Source organism: Herpailurus yagouaroundi, unplaced genomic scaffold (genome assembly GCF_014898765.1).
Source record: "Herpailurus yagouaroundi ecotype Mexico unplaced genomic scaffold, PumYag 188, whole genome shotgun sequence".
In the NCBI taxonomy this organism is placed as follows: Eukaryota; Metazoa; Chordata; class Mammalia; order Carnivora; family Felidae; genus Herpailurus; species Herpailurus yagouaroundi.
In genome coordinates, this window is record NW_024412419.1 from 28,640,092 (window position 1) to 28,661,539 (window position 21,448).

Consider the following 21,448-nt stretch of genomic DNA (forward strand, 5'->3'; position numbering starts at 1 on the left):
GCACCTTTTGGGATGAGCACTGGGTGTTGTATGGAAACCAATTTTACAATAAATTTCATATATAAATAAAAAAAAACAAAAAACAAAACAAAACAAAAAGAATAAAATTGATGTAATTTCAAATACTGAGTTTTTCCATGGTATCTTTGAAATCATTTTTCTAATATTTTACTACTTCTCTAGTAACAGATCCTTGGGAGAAAATACAAAGAAAAGTAATTTCTATTTATGTATGGTTATTTGAATTATTCTCAAAAAAGAAGTATTTTGGCTATCAGTTTCTGTGACCTATGTATATCACTTAAACAATATGTGACTCTGTTTTCTGATTTATAAATGGCAACAATTACACTATTCTTATTGGCCTCAGAGGAATATTGAATCAAATGTCAAAATTGTAAGAGAATTTTGAAAATATAAATGAGAAACATATAATCAAGATATTACCAGGAGTATTAGTGAGATATTCTTAATTATTTACCAGTGATGGTTAACAGAACTTACTTCTTGTTGGATGACTGTAGCTTGATCGTGTGTGAATTCAACCTCAGGTTCTTAACATGACTGACAATATATGGAAATCATAAGTGCATAAGAAGGAAGAAAGAGAGACTGTGCTATGGTAGGTAAATCACTAGGATAAAATGAACCTAAAATATTTGCCAAACCTCTGATTTTTAATATTTATTAATATACATCTATTAAAAATCTACTTTGTCTAGTGTGCTTATAAGTTTGTAAGCATTCGATAGTTAATTTGACTTGGGTGGGGCTTTATGCAAAAATTAGTGGATTAAAGCCACCATATAGAAATATAGTTAAAAATATAAGACAAGCCACATAGAAAATAAATAACATCTCTAAAAACACATGAAATTTAAAAAACTTCCTACCATAGCCAAATTAGTGTATGGGCCCAATAGAGTGTAATTTTGTCCTGTTTGAAGAGGGCAATCAGATCTGATTAATTCTAACATCAGAATAGAGAACAGATGTCTCCTGAAAGACCTCACCAATTATCCTGTGCTTTAATCAATAGAGTCTAAAGACATCTATAGGAATTAAGCAAAGACAGGAATGTCCCAGTGGTGATTCCTGTATTCTACCAAATACCATGAGTAGTTGGGCTAGAGGATGAACTGCACAAATATGTCACCTTTGTTTTGTTTCTAATCCAGAGTTCCAACCAGGAGAATTATATCAAGAGGAGGAAAGTTAGAAGAAAGAAGGAAAGCAAGTATAGGTACTTTGGCTAAGGCAGAGATAAATACGTATCACATCATCAAACAGCTTATGACATCAGACTCAACCATAGTGACCTTATGGAAAATGCCAAAGGAGGCAGAAATGATAGGAGAAAGTGGTATCCTAACTGAAACAGTGGCAAGCCCTAATTTATCATGTCTGTCTCTTAGCCTTGTCTTCTTGAGCCATTGCTGGCTGTCTGGACTTGGAATTACTGATTCTAGTCAAAGAAAAGCAATGTACATAAGAAAACTAACATGAATATTATGCTTGTATAGTATAGCTTTGTGGGGAGGTCTATACAGAAGAAGCAGAAGTAGGGGGGAGAAAGAGCAGAAGGAGGTAGCAGTATGAAAAGCCAATGGCAGTGAAACAATCACTTGAAAAGGATGGCTTTGAATATTCATCTTAAATAAAAGAAGATCAAGCAGCATCTAACATTAGCATCATCATCATCATCATCATCATCATCATCACCGCCACTAATAAAAGTACAGGATATGACAATTGAGCTGGAACAGCTCAGGAAAGAAAAGAAAAAATAAATAAATTACAATATAAATATTGCAATATTCCTATATGTACATGTAACCTTATCTTACTTAGATCATTCTGAGGATGTGTTAGTCATATATAGGAACATTTCTATAAAGCATATCCCCACAATGCCTGATTTGGGTGAGTTTTGTTCCAACCTGGATATTCTCAAATATCCTATTGTGATTGCAATCCTCTTGAACAATAGTGAGAGTTGAGGAAGTATTTTTCAAAGTCAGAACTAATGAACTGGTAGTGGTGTTAATGGCTTGTTAACAAAGCATGAAAACTTCCTGAATAAGCCATAGTCACTGAACCAGCTCAATGCTGAGGCAAGGAGATAATTGTTTCCAATGATCCATAGATAAATAAATAAGCTTTGGCTTCATGTTTGTATCAGAAAGTTTCAGTCTTCAGGTGCATCAGATTAATTCCTAGAGATTTTAGGCAATTACTTCGACCATCTAATAAAAGAATGGCAAAGATGATTTAAGTTGGTCAATGATACTGAGACACTGGTATTAAAGAAAATTAACATTTTCAACTTCCTTCACTTCCATTTCTTCACCCAATTTCAGCTCTTGTTCCCATTCAGTTTCTTACAGAAAAATCAGTAGATGAGAAGAAAAGTCCAGGGATAGATAGCCAGCGAAAATGAAGATAGATACGAATTCAGGACCTAAATGAAGAAAAAAGAGTATATGGCTTAGAAGATGAAAAGAGTCTACATGAACTTCAAATGGTAGCCAGGGGTATAAAATATCATCAAAGACATGGTAAAAGAGTCACGTAAATATGGCCAAAGAGAACAAGAGGACAAAGAAAGAGGTGCTGTTGTGTGACTGTATGTGGAGACTGGGCCTTTATACACGTACATACATAAATAAGTATTCATTAAATGTGGAGTGAATACATGAGTAAAAAGAGACAGAGGAAATGATTATCCTTAACATACATATGGAGTAAATGGAATGCTCTAGCAACTGTTGTATTGAATGATTTGTATTTTAGTACAGCCATATGATACAACGGTATTTTTGTAAACATTATTAGTCGTAATTATTTAAAGGTAAAACACATTGAGACAAGGGACGTTTAGTACAGTCCAAGGTCACTCAACACGTAAACAAGGAAGAGAGGATTCTATCCCCTGTATTCTGACCCACAGTGATATTTGAGTTAAAGGAAGACCCTGGGACAGGAAGGGTCGTGGGGGTCCTCTCTTTGCTCAGATTTACATCTCAGATAAGAAATTTTCCTTTCACACTGAGATACATCTGTTTAGGAAATTGGATTTTTTTGTTCATTTTTCTCTAAGTTGGTAATTTGAATTTAAGTGATAAAAGTATTTCAAAAGGAGATGCTCCTGTGATAATTCTTATTTGCTTCAGTAACATTAAACCAACAGATATTTATTCAAGATGTCACATAATTTTTGAAATACAACTAAACATAGACTGCTAAGCATTAGGGAAAGTGAGACCAGATAGTACTGGCAAGGAGGCAGGCACCACACAGGGGCAAAAATAAGTTTTTCCTAAGAACAAAGGGAAGCCATTGTATAGTTTAAAGCAGGAGGTGACTGGGGTGCTGAGGCATTCAGTCAGTTAAGCCTCAGACTCTTGATACTGGCTCAGGTCACGATCAGAAGATTTGTAAGATTAAGCCCTGCTTCAGGCTCTGCTCTGGGCTGACAGCATCACGGAGCCTCCTTCGAACTCCCTCCCTCTCCCTCTGCCCCTCTTCACTTTCCCCTCTCTGTCTTCCTTAAACAAACAAACAAACTTTAAGCAAGAAACAAAAAGGAGGTGATATCACAAACTTCGCTTTGGACATATTACCTTGTTAACAGTGTAGCAATATACAGTAGACATAGAAGATTAAAACTAAACTGTATAGGTGACGTCCATGATGAGTTATCATATCTGGTAGAAGGTATATGCACATGGGATCATCTTGATAGTTGTAATGGAATAGAAATTTCCAAGGCTGAAAACATGGTTGTAGAGATTCATTTATTTAACGTTTACTATGCTTCTACTCTATCTCTGGCATTCTGGATGGTGTTAGTGTGGATCTCAGGATAAAATATAATAAATATGTAAAATAAAAATAAATAAGTAAAACAATCTATTTTGTCTAAAAAACAAAACCCCTCAAAGTCAAATTGGGGAGACAGGTATGAAATGATTTATGTGAAATTATAGTAGAATCTTGCTTGCTATCTGGGGGGAGGAGTACAGTTCAAAAAATTGGGGGGAGCCGGGGTGGCTCAGTTGGTTAAGCGTCCAACTTCAGCTCAGGTCAGGATCTCATGGCCTGTGGGTTTGAGCCCCTGGTCGGGCTTTGTGCTGACAGCTCAGAGCCTGGAGCCTGCTTCAAATTCTGTGTCTCCCTCTCTCTCTACCCCTCCCCTGCTCACATTCTCTCCCCATCCCTACCCCCACCCCGCCTCTCTCAAAAATAAATAAACATTTAAACAATTTTAAAAAAGAAAAGAAGATGGTCCCTAGGATTCCAACAATTCCATACAGGAAGCATAATGCAATGTTATGAAGCCTCAGGAAATCTCTGCAGCTTTTCTTTTTAAAGTAGCCTTTTCTGTTTGCATATCCCCATTTTTTTTCATCCTTAATTCTTTTGATTAACTTTACTTCCCTGCCGTTTTATGATTCTTGTGACTATCTTTGCTCCTGAACCTACTCTTCATTCTCTTTTTCATAGTCTGTAGCCTATTAGAGCCCTGCTGTACCTCTGGATGCTCTTTCAGTTTTTGGAATCCCAATTTAGATAATTTAGATAAATTTCCAAGACATCAGCTTGATTGTATGACAATGTGCACAGTTAAGGAAATACAACTTAATTTTTCATTGATGTTTTAAGGTTTTTAAGGTATCAAGAAATAAAGCAATTATTGGAAGGAAGAGGTTTCTTATTAAAATCAAAGTTCCTGGGGGGCGCCTGGGTGGCTCAGTAGATTAAGCGTCTGACTTTGGCTCAGGTCATGATCTCACGGTTCGTGGGTTCGAGCCCCACGTCGGGCTCTGTGTTGACAGCTCGGAGCCTGGGGCCTGCTTCTGATTCTGATTCTGTGTCTCCGTCTCTCTCTCTGCCCCCATCCTGCTCATGCTGTCTCTCTCTGTTTCTCAAAAATAAATAAAGGTAGAAAAAAAAATAAAAAAATAAATAAATAAAAAATAAAATCAAAGTTCCTGGGACGCATTCCATGATATGAATTATGTGTGTTCATCGTGTGTGTGTACATACATACATATATATTATGTATTAAATTATAATATACACACATTTATAAGAAATAGTACAGAGAAAATTTCATTATTTTACAAGATTCCTAGTCCTCATTAATTCAAGTAACGTCTGCAATAAAATAAATGTTTTAATGGGAGATAAGATTTTAGGCATTATATAAATGAAGGTTCAGGAAGGATTGTAATGCTCTTTTAGGTTTCATTCTTCATGTTTGTCCTTTCAAAGAACTATGCAATGGGTTTCCATTTGTTTCCAAATGTTACGGCTTTTATGACTTTCTAAAGCAGAAGGAAAATTTTATATGTTCATTTTTTTTAATGAAAACTCATTTTGGGGCACCTGGGTGGCTCAGTCAGTTGGGTATCTGACATCGGCTCACTTCATGATCTCATAGTTCGTGAGTTTGAGCCCTGTGTCGGGCTCCATGCTGACAGCTCAGACCCTGGAGTCTGCTTCAGATTCTGTCTCCCTCTCTCTCTCTGCCCCTCCCCTGCTCACTCTCTGTCTCTCTCTCTCTCTCTCTCTCTCTCTCTCTCTCAAAAATAAATAAACACTAAAAAAATTAAGGAAATTTTGATATTTTGATATTCCCTAAATTTTGAGTACTGTTGAGGTATTCATAAAAAGGTGACTACATATAAATTTCTTCACACATACACTAAGCTTGAAAAAAACATTAGTAAAAGACACCCAGACTATCTTGGGCGATAGTACAGGGCAGTGGAACAAGAACTGAGTTGGGAGGGAAGAAATTTAGCTTCCAGTCCAGGATGAGCTGCTTGGTAGGGACTAAGAGAAACTGTTTCCTCTCAACAGATCTGTTTCCTATCTATATAATGAAGGATTTGAATTGATTCATCTCTGAAATCTATTCCATTAGGAAATCAATTGATAGATCCATTTAATTACTTATCAACTATCTACCACCTACAATTGTCCTGAAGATAGCCTACATCCAGAATATATTCTAAAATTTATTTTATTTAAAGATATGTGTCTTTGGGAACTATGAGGAAGAAGAATGTGGGCTTTAGAAGGTAAGTAAAAGTCTCAAATCTACCAATTACCAGGCCCCTGAAAGTTTAAGACGGATAGGAACAGTGCTATATAGCCGTGAGACATTTTTCAAGGTTACTGATCTTGGGAAAAGGATTCTGTTTCAACTCTAATATACAAAGAGTTTGGAAGTCATCACTGCTGTCATTACAAGAAAAAAGCTGAACAAACTAAAAAGAAACTACTTTTATTAGGCATATCAGAGATTGGGGTCACAAGACTTTGCTACTTGATCATCTGGAGAAAGGTAAAAACAAGGAGTTATACCTGAGATCAGCTTACCTAGTAGAGAGAATCCTAGAGCCATTAACTAGTAGGAACACATACAGGGTAATTTTGATGAATTGCTGGGGGCTGAGTGTGGGTTACTTTGAGACTGAAATGTTCCTGGCGTTCCTGGCTTTGGTGAGCGGGAGGGAGAACTAAACTGTTGTCAGTTTTACCTCCACAGAAATCACTTCCTCCCAGTTCATGGTGAAGATCCTAGAAAAGTTCCTGATGACTTTAGGCTGGGAGAAGATAAAAGTGACCATTGTGAAATCTGCCCAGAGTATTCTTGAACACAGAGCCTACACTCCCCAAGGAAAGTGACTTTACTGAGCCTTATCTACTTGAAGAAATGGCAATTATCTACCTGAAGGAAAGGCAGGTTCAGTTCAGTCTAGCCTTCCTGTTTCATGTAAAGGAGAAGAATAAAGTTAAGAAATACTTTTGAAGTCCATACCTTGGGGACCTAGGCCCAATACATGACTGGGATTTAGTAATTAAATCATGAAGTGCTATTGGCCCCTACTCTAACGCCACATTAACAGTTATCCAGTGTACAGTGGATTACAACATAAAAAGCTGAAAGACACAGATTCTATTAAGAGGATGTTCTTAAGGAAACCGAAGGCAACAGGGATAAAAACAAAAACAAAACGAGAAAATTAAAGGAAACTGAAGCCTCTGGCACCTAGACCTGAAGCAAACATTAAATAGAAACCAGCTGCTAGCCAGATTCATATAAAGTTATACACTAGGGTTTTATCTATCTATCTATCTATCTATCTATCTATCTATCTATCTATCTATCTATCTTCAGTTCCTATTACCCACTTTCAACCAATAATCAGAAGATATACTACAAAAGCAAGAAAAAACACACTTAAAGAGATAAAGCAAGTATCAGAACCAGATTCAAATATGATACAGATTTGGAATGATCAGATAGATAATTAAAAATAACTGTGATCAGGGCGCCTGGGTGGCGCAGTCGGTTAAGCGTCCGACTTCAGCCAGGTCACCATCTCGCGGTCCGGGAGTTCGAGCCCCGCGTCAGGCTCTGGGCTGATGGCTTGGAGCCTGGAGCCTGTTTCCGATTCTGTGTCTCCCTCTCTCTCTGCCCCTCCCCCATTCATGCTCTGTCTCTCTCTGTCCCAAAAATAAATAAAAACGTGGAAAAAAAATAAAAAAAACAACAACTGTGATCAGTATATTAATGACTCTAATGGATAAAGTAGACAACATGCAAGAACAGATGGGAGATGTAAGGAGAGATGTAAGTGGAAACTCTAAAAGTAATCAAAGATTAATGCTAGAAATCAATTATCACTGTAACAGAAATGAGGAATGCCTTTGATGGTCACACCAGTAGACTGGACATAGTTGAAGAATCAGTAAACTTGAAGATATATCAATGGAAACTTATCCAATTAAACTGCAAAAAAAAAAAAAATAGAACAGAATGTTCAATTTAACAGTAGGGTGCTTGCAAATGGTTTAACATACATGTAATCAGAATACTGGAAGAAGAAAGATAGAAAAGAGTACAAGAAATACTTGTCATAATGGCCAAATATTTTCCAAAATTAATGACACACAGCAAACCACAGATATAAGAAGCTCAGAGAATACAAAGCAGGATAAATTTTTAAAAACCTACACCCAAGCATAACATATTTAAATGGCAGAAAACCAAAAACAAAGAGAAAATATGGAAAGTAGGTGTGGTGGGTACACAACATTTTACCTATACAGGAACAAGGACAAAAGGTACATCAGAGTTCTCTTAGCATACAAGCAAGAAGAGAGTGGGGTGAAATATTTTAAGTGTTGACATTAAAACAAAACACCAGCAAGCAATTCTACATGAAATTATCCTTTAAAAGTGAAGATGAGATAAAAGCTTTCTCCAATAAACAAAAGCCAAGGATATTTGTCACACTATTAGATCTGCCCTATAAGAAATGTTATAAGAATTATTCTCCTTCAAAGAGAAGGAAAATGATTTAAGTAAAAAACTCAGATATACATGACAAAAGAAAGGGTATTAGTAAAGGGATAAAGGTAAAATAAAATCTTTTATTTTTCTTATTCTTAATTGCTCTAACACATACCAGTTTATCCAAAATAATAATAGCTGAAATCTATCTGATAACTATAGCTTATGGATAGCTGAAATAAATGACAACAGTATTATAACTAACAAGAGGGAAGAATTGGAAATACTTGATTAGATAATATTTGTTCTACCCTTGAAGTGGGATAGTGTAATTTGAAAGAGGACTTGGATTGGTTATGAATGTATACTGCAAACTCAAACTCAACCACTAAAAACAGTAAAACAAAACAAAACAAAAAACAGTATAACTGATATGTGATATGCTAAGCAAGGAGGAAAGAATAGAATATATATATTCTATTCTACATATATATTCTATATATAATGGTCAGTTAAGACCAGAGACAACAGAAAACGTATAGAAGAAACGAAACAAAGGAAAGGAGCAACGAATAAAAAATAGTTACATATAAGACATATTAATCCACTATATCAATGATCACTTTAAACATCAATAGTCTAGGGGGCACCTGGGTGGCTCAGTGGGTTAAGTGTCTAACTTCAGCTCAGGCCATTATCTGGCAGTTTGTGACTTTGAGCCCTGAGTCAGGCTTTGTGCTGACAGCTCAGAGCTTGGAGCCTGCTTCAGATTCTGTGTCTCCCTCTCTCTCTGCCCCTCCCCTGCTCACACCCTGTCTCTCTCTCTCTCTCTCTCAAAAATAAACATTAAAAAAAATGTAAACATCAATAGTCTAAATTGTCAATAGTCTAAATTGTCAATAGTCTAAATCAGTTAAAAGACAGAGATTGTCAGAGTTCATAGAAAATAAAACTCAATTATAAGTTGCTTGAAAGAAACTTCCTTAAATATAAAAACAAAGAGACAGAAAGTAAGGGCTTAAGAAAAATATACTATGCTAACACTAATTTAAAGAAAGTAGGAGTAACTATGTTAATTTTAGACAAAGGAGACTTCAGAGCAAGAAAAATTATCAAAGATAAAGGTATTACATAACAATAAAGGAGTCGATTCCTCAGGAAGATATAAGAATTCTTAATATGTATATGCTTTGTACAAAAGAGCATCAAAATACTTGAGGCAAAAACTGATGAAACTGCAAGGAGAAATAATAAATTTTCTACTATAGTTGGAGACTTTAACATTCTTCTATCAGCAATTGGCAAGTTCACAGGACAAAAATTAATAAGGATAAAGATGAACTAACTCAATAGCACCAATAATCAAATGAATCTAATTGACATCTATAGAATACTTCATCCAACAGAAAATACGCATTCTTCTCAAGTTCACTTAATCATTTATCCAAATACACCACATCCTGTGTCATAAACCTTTCTTTTCAACAAAACTTTTCATACAAACATAAACTTTTCAACAAATTGAAAAGAATAGACATCTTTCAAAGTATCCAAGACAACAATGGATTTAAACTACAAATCAGTAACAGAAAGATAATTGGAAATCACCTCCCTTTCCCCAAACTTGAAGATCTACAGCACAAATCTTTTTTTTTTAAATTTTTTTTCAACGTTTTTATTTATTTTTGAGACAGAGAGAGACAGAGCATGAACAGGGGAGGGCAGAGAGAGAGGGAGACACAGAATCTGAAACAGGCTCCAGGCTCTGAGCGGTCAGCACAGAGCCCGACGCGGGGCTTGAACTCACAGACCGTGAGGTCATGACCTGAGCCGAAGTCGGACGCCCAACCGACCAAGCCACCCAGGTGCCCCCAGCACAAATCTTAAAAAGGCACGTGTCAAAGAAGAGATCACAAGAGCAACTATACGTTGTTTTTAGTTGAATAAAAGTTTGTTTTAATCGTTTAAAAATATTTTTAATCTATCCACATTGGTGGGCTGAAGTAAAAGCAGTGTTTAAGTGAAATTCATATCAATGAATGCATGTATTAGACAAGAATACCTAAAATCAATAATATAATCTTCCACCTTAGAAAACTAGACAAAAACAAGCAATTATGTCTAAAGAGAGCAGAAAAACAAAAATCAGAAAAGCAAAACAAAACAACCTAGAGAAGAAATAAATGATATTGGAAAGAGGCAAAAGAGAAATAAAATCAAATGCTGGTTGTCAGAAGAGATCAATAAAATTAATAAACCTCTAACCACAAACCACACTAAACAAGAATAAAAAAGGAGACAAATGATTCTAAAGTTAACATGGAAAGTTGAATACCCCAGAATAGCTTGAAGAACAAAGTTGGAGATTTGATATTATCCAACTTCAAGACCTACTATAAAACTACAATGATCAACACAGCATGGTATTGTCATAAGAATAAAGACACAGATCAATGGAAGACAAGACAGAATCGAAAAAAAAGAAAAAAAGGAAAAAAAAAGTAAAGACCCACACACATATAGTCACCTGATCTTCAAACAGAAGCTAGGGAAATTCAACAGAGAAAGAACAATCTTTTCCAAACCTAGTGCTCAAACAATTGAAAATCACATATTAAAAAAAAATGAGTCAGAAATAGATCTTAAACCTTTCAGAAAAATTAACTCAAAATGGATTATAGATTTAAATGTAAAACACAAACTATAACATTTCTAGAAAACAACACCAGAGGAAATCTAAGTATTCTTTGGTTTAGTGATATCTTCTTAACACAACAGCAAAAACATGATCCATGAAAAAAATAATTGATAAGTTGGATTTCACTAAAATAAAAGCTTCTGTTCTACAAAAGACACCCTTTTTAAAATATGTATTTATTTTTGAGAGAGAGAGTGTGAGTGTAGGAGGGGTAGAGAAAAGGAGACAGAATCTGAAGCGGGCTCCAGGCTTTGAGCTGTCAGCACAGAGCCTGATGCAGGGCTGGAACTCGTGAATTATGAGATCATGATCTGAGCCAAAACTGGAAGCTTAACCGACTGAGCCACTGAGGCACCCCAAAAGACACCCATAGGATAACAAAAAGACAAGCCACAGAATAGGATAATCTGTTTGCAAAACACATATCTGATAAAAGATTAGTATCCAAAATACACAAAGAATTCTTAAAACTCCACCATAAGAAATCCAACAGTCCAATATCAAAATGAATAAATATCTGGGGTGCCTGGGTAGTTCAGTAGGTTGAGCATCCAACTTCGGCTCAGGTCATGACCTCGCGGTTTGTGAGTGTGAACCCTACATCCGGCTCTGTGCTGACAGCTCAGAGCCTGGAGCCTGCTTCAGATTCTGTGTCTCCCTCTCTCTCTGCCCCACCCCGCTCATGTTCTGTGTATCTCTCTAAAAAAAAATAAACATTAAAAAAAAAAACAACTAAATGAATAAAGATCTGAACAGATACTTCACCAACGCAGATATTCTGATGGTAAAAAGAAAACTTATCAATAGATGCTCAATGTCATTTTTCATTAAGGAATTCCAAAGGAAAACAGCAAGGATTACCACCACATCCCTATTAGAAAAGGCTAAAATCCAAAAAGCTGACACAACCAAAGTGTTACTAAGGATGTGGAGTAACAGGGATTTTCGTTCACTGTTTGTGGGAATGCTCCACTTTGGAAGCCATTTGGCATTTTCTTACAAAGCGAAACCTGGTCTTTCCATACAATACAGCAATCACACTCCGGAGTATTTACCCAATTGAGCTACAAACTTCTATCCATACAAAAACCTGCACACTTATTGTTTATAGCAACTTTACTCGGTGAGTGAATGGATAAACATGGTGATACAACCATATGGTGGAATATTATTTAGTGCTCAAAAGAAATGAGGTGTTAAGATATAAAAGGACATTGAGTAAACTTAAATACGCATTGCTTAGGGAAAGAAGCCAATTTGAAAATCTACCTACTGTATGATTTCAACTATATAACATTGTGGAAAAGGCAAAAGGAATTCCTTTTGTGGAATTCCTTTTCTGTAGAAACAGGAAGAAAAAAAAAAGTCAGTAGTTACCAGAGGATTGAGGGATGCGGGGGAGATTGGAGGGAACAACGTGTGAAATACAATGTTTTTAGGGTGGTGAAAATGTTTTGTATGATACTGTGATGGTGGATACATGACATTACACCTTTACTAAAATCTGTAGAAATTTACAACACAAGTGAACCTTATGTGTACCATTAAAAAAAATCATCAAGGGGCGCCTGGGTGGCTCAGTTGGCTAAGTGTCTGACTGCAGCTCAGGTCATGATCTCTCAGCTTGTGAGTTCAAGCCTCGCATTGGGCTCTGTGCTAACAGTTCAGAGCCTGGAGCCTGCTTCACATTCTGTGTCTCCCTCTCCCTGCCCCTCCCCCACTCATGCTCTGTCTCTGTCTCTCAAAAATAAATAAATGTTAAAAAAAAAAAATCTAGAAGGCTAAGGAATTCCAGGAAAAAAAATGTAGACCAAAGCAAGAAAATCTAACTGTATTTAAAACGAAATAGCATTACTAAAGTTGGTGAGATAAAGGTGTGGCCTAAGTAAACTTGGAAAAGAATAGAGTCTGTACAATTAAGACAAAAGAAACTGAATAAAAGTACTTTAGTCATAAAGGTGTTTTCTGTGGGGCTATGGGTTAAAAATTCTGATACTGTTATCCATATATATATCGGAAATGAGGATTTAGGTAAATTAATGGTGGATAGTGGGAGCCACTGTCACAGTGAGAAATTTAGAGATCAAGGGCAGAAGGCTAGGATAATTCATGTCATAATAGGTAAAAGTTGGTAATATCAGTAACAACTCAAGTTTAACTTAACATAGATACAGATGCTTGTAGATAGAAATATTTAAGGTATGTATACATATTTGTTTTAGTATATACACACATTCCTTTGCTTTGTCAAACGGCAGAGGGGAGACAAAACTCTTGTGCACAAGATTTAAAAATAAATTATGTTGCTACTCTATCCTAAATGAGGTGAGCATAATCCCCACTCCCTAAATGTGGACAAGTCATAGTTAATTCCTTCCCAAGCGTATGAGAGCGGGGGAAAACGATCTGTAATGCAGAAATCTGACAAGCACTGCATCAAGGAAATCAAGAGCAACATCAACAGTGATGTCATGTTGATATGTAATTTTTATATGATGTAATAATCAAAATGGTGTTACTTCTATGTTCTTCCTCCCCCAAATCCACAACCTCAGTCTATACATGAGAAAACATCGGACTAATTCCAACAGTGACAACCTATATAATAACTGAACCAACAGTCCTCAAAAGTGTCAAGGTCATCAAAAACAGGGACAGTCTAAGAAATTGTCACAACTACAAGAAGGATAAGGAGAGATGAAAAATAAATGCCATGTAGCATCCTGAATGGGATCCTGGAACAGAAAAGAGGTATTGGGTAAAAACTAATGAAATATAAATAATCTTGAGATAACAATATATCAATATTCGTTCATTCATTTCACAAATGTACAATATTCATGTAGGATGTTAGTAATAGGGAAAGCTTTTACACAGGTGGAATACATGGAAACTTTGTACTTTTGTCTCAGTTCTTCTGAAAATCTAAAACTGTTGTGAAAAATAAGGTCTGTTAAAAAAATTATCTCTGTTTTGGAAGTGTCTGCCTATTTATCTCATGCCATATGCTTGGCAATGGTATTTATATGGGAGGTAAGACAGTGAGGGCAAGGCATGTAAATCTACCCGGTATTTATAAAGATAATAAATATTCATCAAAATACTAAATTAAATGTGAATCAAGTCTGTAAATAAAAATAGCTTTTGCCACATTCAGTTCATCCATACTCCACAAAATATTTTAGGTATATTATGTTTGAGAAACAGATTTATTGCTATTATTCTTTTAATACTTAAGATTTCTATTTTTTTCCTTAGCTTTAGCTATTCCCACATCTTTTTTTAAAATATGAATTTCTAGGGGCGCCTGGGTGGCGCAGTCGGTTAAGCGTCCGACTTCAGCCAGGTCACGATCTCGCGGTCCAGGAGTTCGAGCCCCGCATCGGGCTCTGGGCTGATGATGGCTCAGAGCCTGGAGCCTGTTTCCGATTCTGTGTCTCCCTCTCTCTCTGCCCTCCCCCGTTCATGCTCTGTCTCTCTCTGTCCCCAAAATAAATAAACGTTGAAAAAAAAATTAAAAAAAATAAAATAAAAAAAATATGAACTTCTACTGGCCACATATGATAATTCAGTTGATTCTATATATTATTCTGTATTCCAATTCTGGCTGAAGAGAACACCGGGGTTGGTTTTGTTGAGCTTTTAGGGTGTGGGCCTTTACTACCTACTGATGTTAGAGTTTTTTTCTGAAGGCTATCATTTCTTTATTTCTCTGTGCCTGCTTCTCTTACCTAGTGCTTGAGAGCTTTGCATTTATTCTCAGTAGAGAAACTAATCCTTAGCTTATAAAGGCAATATGTAAATATTTATCACTGATCATAGAGGCAAGAATAAAGTCAATTCCTCCATCCAGCAATGAGACCATCTTCTCTCTTCAACTTTATCTTCAACTGGACTACATAAATGAAAATGAAACCAATTGCTTCCATAGCTCCCAAATATTCTTAAACCATGTCTCTGTTCAAGCCATTTCTCCTGCTTAGAAGGTTTTCACTAAGCCTTATGATGTTATATAACCTTCCCGTTTTCAAAAACCGAGTTAAATTTCCTTCTCTTCGGCAAGGGATTCCCAGTAACTTTCCACACTGACTTTTCCTTCTATCATAAAATGGGCACCACGTATTTGAGGTCCATATTGATTTATATCTAACTTTAGACATTAGTTATTACCCTAACTAGACTGGATATGTCTGTAACATAAGAATATGACTCACTTACTTTGTAACTCTGGTAATTTTTATTAAAATCTTGGTACTATAGTAAAGAGAACCATAGAATTTAAAGCTATAAGGCAACTTAGAAGTCTTCTTCTAATACAGTTATACTTAATTCAGAAAATAGGTGCAGGTGGGATCTCTGACTGCCTATAGTCACAGAGGTAGTAACTATCAGGGCGGTTTCAGAAGAAAGGTATAAGCCCAAATTCTCTTTATCTCCTTGCAATCTAATTTCAGTGGTTCTAGAAGACACTTCTTGCTGGATTAATAAAAGAACAATGGATCAAATCACATGAATACCAGGCATAACTATATCACCTACTGTAAAGGTGATAATGCAACTCAAATTACATGTTTTGGAAATTTAGGATTTCTTAAAGGCCAGGAGATGAGAATATATCAGAGCATTTGCAGCCCTAAGAGTTCAATAGAGTCTTGAAAGAGCTATTAAGGGTGGAGGGGAGAGAACACAATTATAGTACCCATCTCTCTTCTTCAACTGATTAGATTATAAAAAGTTTGTTTGTATTATGTTTTTAATTTCTTTAATTTCTTGTGAGCAAAAGATTCTTGAGTTTGAGTAAAATATACATTTGGCAACTACTTCTGTGGGGTATGTCATCAGAAAGAAACAGGAAGACAAATCAGGGGATTAGGGAACCTAAAATTTTACTCTAAGAAAACGAAGAAAGAAGAACCAACTAAACCTGATGTGAGAAGAAGGCAAATAAAAGTAGAAATAATTATAGACCTTATAAAAATAAAAGAGAAAAATCAACAAAATCAATAGTGCCTTTTTTAGAAGAAAAATAAAACTGACCAATCTCTAGTGAGGCGGAGTAGGAAAAAAAAGAATACAAATCACCAATGTCAAGAATAAGACACCCAGGGTATCTTTCTTCACCCTAATCCTGTTAGTGTATTGAATGGGCGACTCATATTTCCATCATTTGGTACCACCAGATGCTGTTCAAATTGGTAAATTTAGTAAGTGGCTCTCTTAAAAAAAAAAAAAAAGGTTGTATTTTGTATTTCCTCACAAGGACCAAAGGAACTTGGTGAATAACATCTCTTGGAGTGTGTTATAGTTCATTTTGGGGAGAAGGATCATACCTGAATGCTAAGATTTTTAATACTTGTCTTGTTATAAGAATGACTTAGTTAAATAAAAATTTAATAAAGTAAATAAAAAAATTTTTCTACCACTTTGATGAAGATGTATCTGTATTTTTAATCCTAGGATATACCTATTTCACCTGTTACGTGTATTTTTGTTAATTCTAATGAGAATGTGAGCTCTACTTTTTTTTTTTTTTAAGTTTATTTATTTTGAGAGAGAGGGAAACACGTGTGAGTGGGGGAGGAGCAGAGAGTGAGGCAGAGAGGATTCCAAGCAGGCTCAGTGCTGACAGCACAGAGCCCCACACAGGGTCTCCATCCCACAAACTTTGAGATCCTGACCTGAGCTTAAATCAAAAGTCCAACATTCAGATGTCTGGGTACCTGGGTGGCTCAGTGGGTTAAGCGGCCAACAGTAGCTCAGGTCATGATCTCATGGTCTGTGAGTTCGAGCCCCGCATCGGCCCTGTGCTGAGAGCTCAGACCCTGGAGCCTGCTTCAGATTCTGGGTGTTCTTCTCTCTCTGCCCCTACCCTGTTCATGGTCTGTCTCTTACTCTCAAAAATGAATGAGTGTTAAAAAAAAATTTTTTTTTAAAGTCCAACACTTAATTGACTGAGCCACCCAGATGCCCCCCTACTACCATTTAAAATATTACTGTCCCTCAAAAAATAAATTCAAAATTTCTGGGTCAAAGCTATATATAAAATAAAGAAAATTTTAAAAGATTATTTAATTAACTTCCTTCTTGCCTTAGCTGCCTTTTATTTTTTTTTTTTTTAAACACTGAAAAGAGGTTGTTGTTGTTGTTGTTGTTGTTGTTGTTTCCTTCCTGCTAAGATTTTGGAGAGCAGAGAAAGCACATTATATGGCATCAGATTTTCTTTGTTTAAGGAAAGGCACCAGATTGGCTCATTGCTCACTCAAACATGAGGCACAAATGAAATAATTATTTTTGTGGAATCCCAGCCCTTAATGAAGAAATTAATCCAAATTAGCAAATAGATCAGACCAGACATTGAGATATAATGTCTAATTGTTGGGAGGAATCCTCCTGGTTTTGAAGACATCATGAGATGGTTTTGTATTAGTAAATATTGAGCTTTCACTTTTTACATGCAAACAAATGAAGGGTGGGGGGAAGGGACAGAAGAAAGGGGGGTAGGGAGGTAGGTGGGGGGAGGGAGAGAGAGAGCGAGAGCTCAAGGACATCATTAAGCCACCAGAAGGATAGTGGAGGGGAATGGGGGTTAGAGGACAGGGAAGAAGAGGGGGAAGGTGGAAGGCAGCAACCTGGAATACTGAGTAAACAGACTGCAAATGTATTCAAAGTTCAGAACTGGGGAACCTTAGTATTCAGCAGAAGGACAACAGGCATTGTCCAAAAAATAGCTTCTAGGATAGATTTGAGGATTACATAATTTGTCTTTTTTGAGCATGATATTTCTGGAATGCCTTTTGTAGGGTGGGTGCTAATGTACTGCTGTGGATGGAGTCTATCTAGTCAGTAGATACTGGGCCACTGTAAATCCATAAAATTGTATCATAGTGAATTGGTGAGCCTAGGTAATTTCTTTCACATAAATTGTACCCTACAATGTACACACAAAAGGTTTGGCAAGTAAGAAAATTTAAAATGATACACAAAGACACAAACCAAATACATAAATGCATGTAGTTTCTATTTTTAAAAATGTGGGCTTAAACCAATGTTTAGAAAGACACATCTGAAAAACAAAAAAGCAAAAAAACAAACAAACAAACAAAAAACCTAAAAACAAAAAACAAAAAAAAAAAAACAAACCCCAAACAACAACAGACATAGGTGTTCCAATCTATTCAAATAAGTAAATATACTCTATCTCATATCTTACACTTTCTTGAATATTTTCAATATTTTTCAAATAAGCATGCATTCATTCAACAAATACTCATTGAGGACTACTATATGATTGGCACTTTTCTAAAATCTGGAGATTAAGTGGTAAAGAAGGCATGTTCCTCCTTTCTATATTCCTATACTCTTTACTCAAAAGGAGACAGGCAAGTGGCTAAAAAAACTTGAACGTGATGTCTGCATCAATTTAGCCAAAAGTATTTTATTGTGTTCAAACGGATGGCATAATCCTTTTCATATACGTCTGAGAATATACATGCTTAACAAAATGCATTTCTTGAATGCCTACTAATTTTCCATTTACTAATTGGCTGATAGGCAGAGAGCACAAAACCAAACAAGACCCTATATGTTATTGTATGTTTGCATTGCAGTAGATGGGGCTGGAGAATAAAACTTTAGATTTGGTGCAGGCACTATCCCTAGATGCTTACTGAGAAGTACCCATTAACATTAAATCTCAGCAATATATAAGGAGCAAAACATAACAACTAAGAATATATTTTCACAAATTGGAAAGGCAAAGAATGCTTTGAGTCCAGAGAATGAAGAAAACCAAAAGCCCAGAGGGTAAAAGATTCATGCACAGAAGAATGAGAACTTATACCAGTTTTTAAAAGCTGTGTAGATTTAGACTGGCAGAGTAAAAAATCTAAAAGGAGATACTAAGAGAAATGTAATGAGGTATGAGCAAAGAGTGTGATTTTAAATAAATATATATGTATATGTATATGTATATGTATATGTATATGTATATGTATTTACTTAAGTAAAAGCTCATTTAAAAACTAGCAACAATTTTGGGGCGCCTGGGTGGCTCAGTCGGTTAAGCGGCCGACTTCGGCTCAGGTAATGATCTCACGGTCCGTGGGTTCGAGCCCCACGTGGGGCTCTGTGCTGACAGCTCAGAGCCTGGAGCCTGTTTCAGATTCTGTGTCTCCCTCGCTCTGACCCTCCCCCGTTCATGCTCTGTCTCTGTCTCAAAAATAAATAAACGTTAAAAAAATTTTTTTTAAACTAGCAACAATTTAAATCCCAATAGTTTGAGCAGTTTGAGCATTGTGAAATAAATAAAACACATCTGCTTGATGCACAGTTCTTAGTACTTTAGGAGTAGTAGATATCAATGGTATTGCAGCAATGAAAGTATATTATAGAATGGTTGGTTTGTAAACTATTTTCCACATTCTGTGTATTTTTTTATATCTCTCTTTATGTGTGTGTGTAAATATCTTTATTGTATATAACCACCCATTTCTATATCAACTAAGCTGATCATTCACTAGGCATTAGATCAGATAATTCTAGGTTTTCAACACACAACCAACATTTACTAACTATGTGATCTGAACCAAGTTATTTTATAAATCTCTGTCAGCTACAGGTCTGTCAGCTTTACATTAAAGAGAAAACTTCCCTTCACAGGGTGCTAAGTGTTAAGTGGTTTAATATACATAAAAGCACTCAGCTCAGCATTTATCATGTTTATACAAATAGAAGATTCAGTTCCTCCCCCATTCTCTCTAAACAGGAATACATAAAAGTAACAGAGTAGAATGTGAACATGAAATGGGGACAAAGGGGTAAGTATGTAGTAGTCAGAATAATGGCCCCCTAAAGATGTCCATGTCCTAATCCCTGGAACCTGTAAATATACTAGGTTACATAGCACAGGGGAATTAAAGTTGTAGGTGGAATTAAGGGAGATTAGCCTGGATTATCCAGGTGAATCCAATATAATCTCACAGACTCTACTAAATAAATGAAAAGCAGAATAAAAAGAGCCAGAGAGAGCAGTATGAGAGGGACTAGGCCTGATGTTCCTGGCTTTACAGGTAGAGGAATGGAGCTATGAGTCAAGGAACCTGGGTGGTCTCTGGAAGGTGGAAAAGGCAAGGAAACAGATTATCTGCTTGAACCTTTAGAAGGGGCACTGCCCTGCCAACACTTTGACGTTAGTCTACTGAGAACCATTTTGGATTTCTGACTTCCAGAATCAAAAGATAATACATTTATATCGGTTTAGGACACCAAGTTTTTGGCAATTTGTTACACCAGCCATGGGAAACTAATGGGAAAAGGTCCATGTTGAGCAGAAGAGAAAGGAAATGAAGGACCTTTTAATGATGTTCTCCGTATTCCATTGTCTCCTGCCTCATTAGAAACCTAGTCCTGTTACCCTCTTTCCTTTATCTTAAACTTTCCTCTCTACTGACACTCTCACATTAGCATTTAAACAAGCTCACATTTTTTAGTCTTAAAAATAAAGGTTCCCCTACACCTTGTGCCTTAAAACACCAATAATATCAGAGTTCCTTAAATTGTGACAAACACAAAACTTTTGTGTGTTATTTCTCTGGGGAGGGTCCACAGTGTTCATCAATTTTTCAAATGGGTGAAATTCAGTGATGTTCTGGTAACGACCAACTCTCCATGATATAAATGGCTCTATCTTGGCAGACTGCAACCCACCAAAGGTTTATGATGGCCTTGAAATGTTCCTGAATATTTAATAATTGGCTTTTCTGAGCCAAAAATTCTGGTTCCAGGCTAACACTAGGTACATTAGAAAAAAAAAAAAAACAAAACATTATCGAAATGCATGCAGGTATAATTGACCTATAATTTAGATATCTCTGCTAAAGCTCAAACTTGAACATAAATTGCCTTTTAAAATCTCCATAACTGTGTGTCAACTATACTCAAAATTTAAAAAAATCTCCAGATTGATGTGCCCAAATACTCGAAACTCAGTTTATTCCAAACTAAATGTATTACTTTCCTCTTTACATATGCTCTTAGATATTTGTGATAGTTCTAATTTACAAACCCTACATAATCTTATCAGTATTTTCTCATTGCATACAGATGAAACAATTGTTCACTGTAGTGAATAGTACTCCCCCAATTTCATGTCCACCTGGAACCACAGAATGTAGCCTTATCTTTAAAACAATGTTTATTTATTTATTTTTTTTGAAAAACAGAGAGAAGGAGACAGAGACTCCCGAGCAGGCTCCACACTGTCAGTGCATAGCCCCACACCAGGCCAGCTCTCATGAACTTTGAGATCATGACCTGAGCTGAAACCAAGAGTTGGTTGCTTAACCAATTGAGCCACCCAGGTGCCCCTAGCTTTATTTTTAAATAGTGTCTTTACCTTGATTTTGTACTTCTGTCCTTTTAATAGTAAAAGAAGGGGCACC